General features: G+C 40.4%; 1 long non-coding RNA gene across 3 annotated transcripts in view; it reads left to right on the top strand.

Moving 5' to 3' along the window:
* LOC103740580 overlaps nt 1–8,549 on the top strand; it is a 38,018-nt gene that overhangs the window by 5,145 nt on the left and 24,324 nt on the right. For all 3 annotated transcript variants that reach the window (XR_003850796.1, XR_001872629.2, XR_607551.3), the window contains exon 3: nt 8,247–8,451. This is a non-coding gene — a long non-coding RNA (uncharacterized LOC103740580). The remainder of the gene's footprint in view (nt 1–8,246; nt 8,452–8,549) is intronic.

The following is an 8,549-nucleotide window of genomic DNA, read 5'->3' as shown; positions in this document are numbered from 1 at the left end:
ACAACACAGCAGACAGTAGCAGGGATATCAGAATATAAGGGCTCTAGTAGGGGGAGGGAGGCTATGGGAGGGTGCCATCTGGGAAGTGGGTGTATAGTCGAATAAGATAGTTTGGGATGTTCTGTGTGATATACAACAGACAAAAAAATCAACAAATTTAAAAAAAATGTATTATATTTGAGGAGAATACATGGAAATTTACATCATGCTAATAGTAGAGGTGATAAACATTACCACTGAAATCTACCCGATGACTTTATAGACATACACAGGGGCCAAGGATCCAAGTGCAACCGATTATGAGTAGTAATAATCAGATGCATATAGATTAGAGATGCATGTGCCAACATCTCAGTGTTGGTAGCAAAAACAATGAGTCTTTCTGCAAGGAACAATATATTCTAAACTGAAATGGAGATCTTTTTTAAAGGTTAAAAAACTCATTCAATTTTATGCCTTACAAGAAAAGATTTTCAAAAGACTTCAGATACTGGATTTATGAAGCACAAACTGTAAAATAACAGTAGTAAATATGAATAAAAGACAAGCTTAGAAATGTGTGCAGAGAGCAAGAAACTGTAATCAATAAGGATATTTGAGAAAACACTTTTTTTCTGCATTTGTGAATGTGTGTGCATTGTTATATATGTGCACAGTGCACATGCATGTGGAGACCTCAGGTGTCATTCCTCAGGAGCCATCCACCTTGTTTTCTGAGACAGGATCTTTCATTGGCCTGGGCTTGCCTGTTTGTCTAAACTGCCTGAAAAAGGAGCCCTGGGCATCTGTCTGTCTCTGCCTCATTAACACTGGGATTGCAATTGAACATCTCTTTTTTTGTAAGTCCTGGGGTTTGAACTCAAGTCTTCATGCTTGCATTGCAACCACTTCACCAACTGAACTCTCTCCCCAGACCAACGAGTAGAATTTGAAGAACTGAAATTATATGTATATAACATTTTTAAAATCAATGGATGGGATTAATAATCTATTTGACACAGAAATATAAGCTAGAGGATGGAAGATAGAAATAAGTATCCCAATGCAATAGAAAAAGTAAAATTAAAAAAAGAGGGGTTGGAGAGGTGGCTCAGCAGTTAAGAGCACTGGCTGTTCTTCAAGAGGACCCAGGTTTGATTCTCAGCATCCACATAGCAGCTAACAACCATTCGTAACTCCAGTTCCAGGGAATCCAATGTCCTCTTCTGATGTCCATGGACACTGCACAACACAGTGCATTTACATACCTGCAGGCAATTCACTCATACACATAAAATTTTAAATAATAATAATAATAGACTTGCAGGGGTGGTGGTGCATGATCATAATCTCAGTATTTAGGATGTGGGGACAGGAGGATCAGGAGTCTAAGATCATCCTTAGCTGCATAGGGAATTACAAGTGAGCTTGGGCTACTTGAGTCTTTATATCAAATCAAAAAGTCAGGGGACTAGAAAGATGGCTTAGTGGTTAAGAGTGCATACTGCTTTTACAGATGACCTGAATTTGGTTCCCAGCATCCACACCTGCAGACTCACAACCTTAACTCTGGCTCTAGGAATCACCTCTGGCCTCTAAGGGCACTTGCACTCATGTGTACATACCCACACAAGATACACCCACATACGCATAATCAAAAGTAAAATCTTAAAAAGAAGAAGAATCAAGGAGATGGCTCAGTGGGTAAAAGCATTTACTACATAAGCCTGATGACCTGAGTTTGGGTTACCAGAACCCATATAAAAACTGGATAGATGGCTCAGTGGTTAAGAGCACTGACTGCTCTTGCAGAGGATCCAGATTCTCAGCCTGGCACCCACAAGGTGGCTAACAACCGTCTGTAATTCCAGTTGTGAGGGATCCTACGCCCTCTTCTGACCACCAAGGGCATTTCGGAACACAGGTGCACCTACCTACATGGAGGCAATACACCCATACATATTAAATAAGAATAAAATATTTTCAAAATTAAAGAACTGGATAAGGTAGTGCATATCTGTAATGCCAGCACTCTTGTGGCAAGACGAGAGGCAGAGACAGGAAATTTACCTGTAAGCTCTGCATAGGTCTGTCAACCTGAAGTATGCAGTGAAGCAACAGAAACAAGAGAGACCCTGTCTCATAACAAGGTGAAAGGTGAGAATCAACTCCCAAAAAGTTGTTCTCTGACCTCCACGTGTGTACTGTGGCACGGGCGGAGGGGGATTTTTTAATTTTTAAAACTAAAAACGAAAACCTTTTTGTAACTATGCAGATGTGATAGATATAAAAGAATTTAAGTGACAGTGGAAGACATTGTGAGATTTAAAATAAATCTAATTACAGCTTTGGAAGAAAAGCAAAAAGACGATGGGCAGAGCAATATTTGACAGGATAATGGTTGAGAACTTTTCAGAACTGATGATAGACTCCAACCCACTGTCTTAGGAAGCCCTCCAAATCCTAAGTGAGTCAAAGAACAATAAATCCTCACTTCAGTACACAACAGTGAAGTTGCAGAATACCCAAAACAAAAAGAAACCTTTAAAGTAGAGAAAAAGCAAATTACAGAAATCCATGCTTTTTATCAGCAGCAATAGAAACCAGAAGACTTTGGAATATGTTCAATGGCCAAAAGAAAATGACTCCATGAGCATGGCGAGGCAATCCCAGCATCCAGAGACAGAAGCAGGAGGATTTACAAGGTGAAGGCTAGCTTGGGTTACATAGAGATGCTAAACAAAACAAAAACAAAGTCAGCCTTAATTCTGTAGCACCTAGAAAAGATCTTTCAAAAATAAATCTAAGCCAGGCCAGGCATGCTGGTGCTTACTTTAGTCCCAGAACTCCAGATACAAAGGCAGGTGGATCTCTGAGATTGAACCCAGCCTGGTCTACATGGCGAGTTATAGTCCAGCTGGGAGCTATAGGGAGACCCTGCCTCAAAAAAAAATTAAATAAATAAATAAACCCAAAAAAAAAACAAAACAAAAAACCAGAGAGAGAGAGATGAGAGAGAGAGAGAGAGAGAGAGAGAGAGAGAGAGAGAGAGAGAATATGAGGCTAGCCAAGTGTGGTGGCAGAGGGCTATAATCGCAGTTGCTGGGGAGAATGAGGCAAGAGATTTACAAATTTAAGGCCTGCCTGGGACACAGAATGAGTTCAAGGTCAGCCTAGGCAGTGTAGTGAGACCCTGTTTGAAAATAAGCAAATACATAACTGCAGAAATAGCTCAGTGATAGAGCACTTGCCTCGAATTGGAAAAGCCCTCAGTTCATCACCCAATACTGCAATAAATAAATAAGCCTAGTACAACAAAAATAAAAATTTTCAAGCAAGCCAAAACCAGAACTTGAAGCAAAGTTAGCAACAAAATAGAAGGCATTAAAGAAAAAATATAAAGAAATAAGATCCCAAATGAAAGGTCTGCACATTAAGCATAAATGGAAAGCATTGGAAGTGGTGTTTGCAGAAATCTCTTCATTTTATTTTGAGACAGATCTCATGTGTCCATGTTGCTTTCAAACTCACTGTGAAGCTGAGAGTGACCTTGACCTCCTGATCCCTCTGCTTCCACTTCCGGAGTGCTGGGATTGCAAGCATGGGGCACCACACATGCATTATATGGTGCTGGGGACTGAACCCAAGGCTTCACACAGGCTATGCAAACAATGTACCAACTGAGCTAAATCCTCAGCCAATATTTGCTAAAGTCTAAAACCATAGCAATTATTGAAACAGATTCAATACTATTTTATAAGAAAAAAGCATTTTTCAACTGCCTAATATCAGAAGTAGGTCTCCCCAGACATACTTCATGCTTGCTGTTAAACAGACCTCATCAGTGTTTTCAATATGCTATCCTCTCCACCTTATATATGCCATGAAAAGGAAAAATGCTATTCATTGCCACTTGTCCTTTCTTCTTTTCCCATCGATGCAGGCAAGATATTAATAGTCTATTGGTATCCTTGTCAAATAACTGTTCAACATTCAGTGTTTTTCTTCATAATGACATTCTTATTTCAAATTCGTTTAATGTACCAATGAAGATGCTTTATTATACAGCCAGTAATTAGTATATATTTAGGAGCTGATGATTTAAAGCTATAAAAAATCAGAATTATATGACTTTCACATAAGCGTTAATGATTCCCACCATAGAGTTCTAAAAATGAAAATTCATCATAAAAAATTATATAATTATGTATTCACAGGTTAAGAATAATTAAGTCTTACTGAAAAGCTCTACCTATGCTTTCCACCCACATTGCCTTTTCAAAATTAGACTTGCTATGCCTTTTAACAGCCTGCCTATAAATAGCTAGAAATTTAGGCTCAAGGTATAAGGATTGACTCCTGAGTTTCAGTCAACTCCAAAGACAATCTAAACTCAAATTCCCAAAAGACTAAGAATCCAGGTGTGGTGACTCATGCATATCATCCAGCACTTGGGAAGCAGACACAGGAGATCACCTTAAGTTCAAGACCAACCCAGTCGACATAGTGAGTTCCAGCCCAGCCAAAGCTATGTAATCATATTCCAATTCAAGTGAACGAAAAAAACCAAAAAGAGTAAGAACCCATGTTTTTTCAGATTGTTACCTAGATTACGTACGTTCCCAGTTGCAAATGTGTTTTTATTTTAGGATGATATATAAAAGCAACTTACAAATTTTTAAAAATATTTTATTTATTATTTTTATTTTATGTGTATGACTATATTGCCTGCATGCAAGTACACCTATGTCATGCAGTGCTCTCCGTGGTCATAAGAGGGCATCAGATCCCCTGGAACTGGAGTCAAGGCCAGTTAGCCACCATGTAGATGCTGGGAACCAAACCTGAGTCCTCTGCAAAAGCAGTCAGTGCTCTTTTTTCATAAATTTATTTATTTATTTTTATTTGATGTGTGTAAGTTCACCCATCATGCAGTGCCGGCAGAGGCTGCATGAGTGTAAGTTCACCCATGTTGTGCAGTGCCTGCAGAGGTCAGACGAACATATCAGATTCCTGAAATTGGAGTTACAGACAGTTGTTAGCCACTACGTGGGTGCTAGGAATTGAACCCAGGCCCTCTGTAAGAGCAGTCAGTGCTCTGAACTACTGAGCCGTCTCTCCAACCTGATTTTGTTTCTTTTGGACAAGGTCTCATCATGTAGCCCATGCTGAGCCATCTCACTGGCCTGAGAAACATAACTCAATGTTCCGATAAAGTGCCTCTACTGTGCTCCTATAAAATTTATCTCTCTATTCTAGGTTCTGTTAATAATCTTCCCTCTCTGTTTTCAGTCATTCTCTATTAGAGCCTTACTTTTTCTTTTTTTTTTTTGAATTCATTTTTTTTGAATTTCATACAATATGTTTTGATCGTATTTAGAACCCCTCTTGAGTCCCTCACTGAATTTCATGTAGTCTGTCATATATCTTAAGGCCTATCAAGTCAAATTTGTGTTCTCAAATGTCCTTCAGTGTACATTCATCCACTGGAGTCAGGTTAACCTATCTTGTGTCACATACTTGAAGAAAACTGTCTCTTCCTCTCCCAGTAGTTATCTGTTGCCAATAGTTCATTAGCTAAGGTTGGAGCTTCTTACACACTTCCATTGCTGGAATTGGAATTTTGTCTGACTTGATCTTGCACGGGTCTTGTGTGTGCTGCCACCATTGCTGTAAGTTCATTTGAGTAACTTCCCAGCTGTCTGGAAAACTCTGTTTTCTTATGGTCATCAATCACCTCTGGCTCTTAACAATCTTTCTGCCCCTCTCTTCCACAATGATTTCTGAGTCTTGGGTGGCAAAGGTTTCATACACATGTCCTATTTGGTGATAAGCACTCTGCAGTCTTTTTTTCCTGCACTTTGGCCAATTGTGGCTTTCTGGTTTAATCACCATCTGATGCATAAGGAAACTTCACTGGTGAGAATTGAGAGATGCATTAATATTCTTTCCATCCCTTGTCATTCTATGTTTCCTCAACCCTAGGTGTAGAGGTTGCATTATAGATGTAACACTACTTAGAGCTAGACACCTCACAGACACTTATTCTCTGTATTTGACACAGTTGCAGAATTTCATGATAGTCTCCATCTATTGTAAAAGAAGTTTCTTTGATGAATGGTGAGAGGTACACTTGTCTGTAAATATAAAGATACACTTCCGAAGGGCTGAGATTAAAGGTATGGGCCACCACCCCAGCTCAAAACTTTACCTTTGAATGTCAACTCTTTTCTAGATATGGCCACAAACTCTTCATCTCGTGATCTCACAGTGGTAGTTACTTCCAACTAACTTAACTTTGCAGTCAGCCATGTCTTTAATGACATCATTGCATCTTACCTGCTACCCCTACTTCCTTCCTTTGCTAAAGTACACCATATGAGTATATCTAAACTAAGTGTGAGGAAAATGCTGGAGCAAAGTGGCCTTTTCTCAGTAACAGTAAAACAGGTCATGTGTGCTAGCACATATCTGTAATCCCAGTACTTGGGAAACATAGTGATCCCAGATGCTAGCACACATCTGTAATCCCAGTACATAGTGAGACTCCACCTGATTTAAAAAAAAAGATGAAACACACTATTATATGTCTAGAGACATAATTTGGTTAGTAGAGTGCTTGCCTGACATACACAAAGCTCCACGTTTGATCCTCAGGTGAGGGAGTACACATTTATAATCCCAGCCTTTCAGAGGGAGAGGCTTTTATTAGATTCCAATTCAAACAAACCATTTTTGAGTCATGTACAGGTTCACATCTGTAATCCCAGCACTTTGGAAGGCTGGAAGATCATTTGGAGTTTGAGGCTAGCCTAGGTGAATTCCATGTCAGCTTGGGCTACAGAGTAATACTCTGGGAGGGAGGGAGGGAGGGAGGGAGGGAGGGAGAGAGAACAGGAACAAACTGGAGAGATGGCTCAACGGTTAAGAACATTGACTGCTCTTGCAGAGGACCTGGGTTTGAATCCCAGTTACCCATATAGAGGTTAATAACTGTCCTGGTTTGTTTCTTCATTGCTGTGACAAAATACTCTGACCACTACCAACTTGGGGAGGAAAGGCTTTATTTATCTTGCATCTCCCAGGTCACAGTTCATCAGGGAGCCCAAGGTAGGAACTCGGGGCAGGAATCTGGAAGCAGGAGCTGGAGCACAGGCCATGGAGGAATGCTGCTTACTGGCTTGCTCCCCTGGCCCCTGCTCAGCTTGTGCTCATATCCAACACAGGCCCACCTGCCCAGGAATGGCACCACGCACAGTGGGCTGGGACCTCCCACATCACTCAACAATCAAGAAAATGCCCCACAGACATGGCCACAGGCCAGTCCAATGGAGGCAATTCCCCGACTGAGGCTCCCTCAACCCAGGTGTGTCAAGTTGACACTAAGGCTATCCAGCACAATAACTGTCTATAACTCCAGTTCCAATGGATCCACTGCCTTCTTCTGATCTCCATGGGCACTGCACAACATGGATATAATTACATACATGTAGACAATATACTCATACACATAAAATCAAAGTAATAAATAAAAAATTCACTTAATTTTTTTTAAAAATCAAAAGAATGCTGAGTATGATAGTGCAAGTCTTTAATCCCAGCACTCAGGAGTCAGAGTCAGGCAGATCTCTGTGAGACTAAGGCCAGCCTGGTCTACATAGTGAGCTCCAGGCCAATAGGGGCTACTGTGAGATCCTGTTTAAAAAATAAATAAGTAAATAAATAAATAAATAAGTAAACGGGGCTGGAGAGATTGCTCAGTGTTTAAGAGCACTGGCTATTGCAGAAGACCTGGGCTCAGAATCCCAGCACCCACAAGGTAGCTAACAATCATCTGTAACTCCAGTTCCAGGGGATCTGACACCCTCTTCTGTTTTCCTAGGGCATTGCATGACATGGGTGCACTTACACACATGCAGGCATAACACTCATACACGTAAAATAAAAATAAATAAAAAATCAAACAAAAAAATTATGAAGTGACATCAAAAGCCAGGTTTGGTGGTGTGTTTCTATAATTCTAGCATTGGGAAGTGGAAGCAGGAGGATCAGGAGTTCAAAGTCACCTTCTGCCACTTAGAGAGTTTGAGACCAGTTTGGACTACATGAGACACTGTCTCAAAACAAAAACAAAAAAGAGGGAAATAGACATTGAAATAATCAGGAAATTTTTAGTACTGACTGAGAATTAGATGATGTTAAGGATACTGTTACTTCAGCATGATGATGATGATACATGATTGCTTGCTTGTTTGTTTTTAAAACAGGTACCTGTGTAGCCCAGAGTGGCATCAAACTTGCTAAGTAGCAGAAAATGGCTATGAATTCCTGATCCTTTTGCTTCTCTCTCCCGAGTTCCAGCATTACATACATGTACCACCACATCTGGTTTATGAAGTGCTGGGATTGGAACCCAGGGCCTCATGCATGCAAACCATGCATTCTACCAACTAAGATACATCTCCAGCCCAGGTATGTGATTAAGGTCTTGTTTCTCTCTCTCTCTCTCTCTCTCTCTCTCTCTCTCTCTCTCTCTCTCTCTCTCTCCCCCCTCTCTTTTTTTTTGTGGG

Source organism: Nannospalax galili, unplaced genomic scaffold (genome assembly GCF_000622305.1).
Source record: "Nannospalax galili isolate Female #2095 unplaced genomic scaffold, S.galili_v1.0 scaffold2441, whole genome shotgun sequence".
In the NCBI taxonomy this organism is placed as follows: Eukaryota; Metazoa; Chordata; class Mammalia; order Rodentia; family Spalacidae; genus Nannospalax; species Nannospalax galili.
The sequence above is the reverse complement of the archived record's forward strand: the minus strand, read 5'-3'. Positions and strand labels throughout refer to the sequence as shown.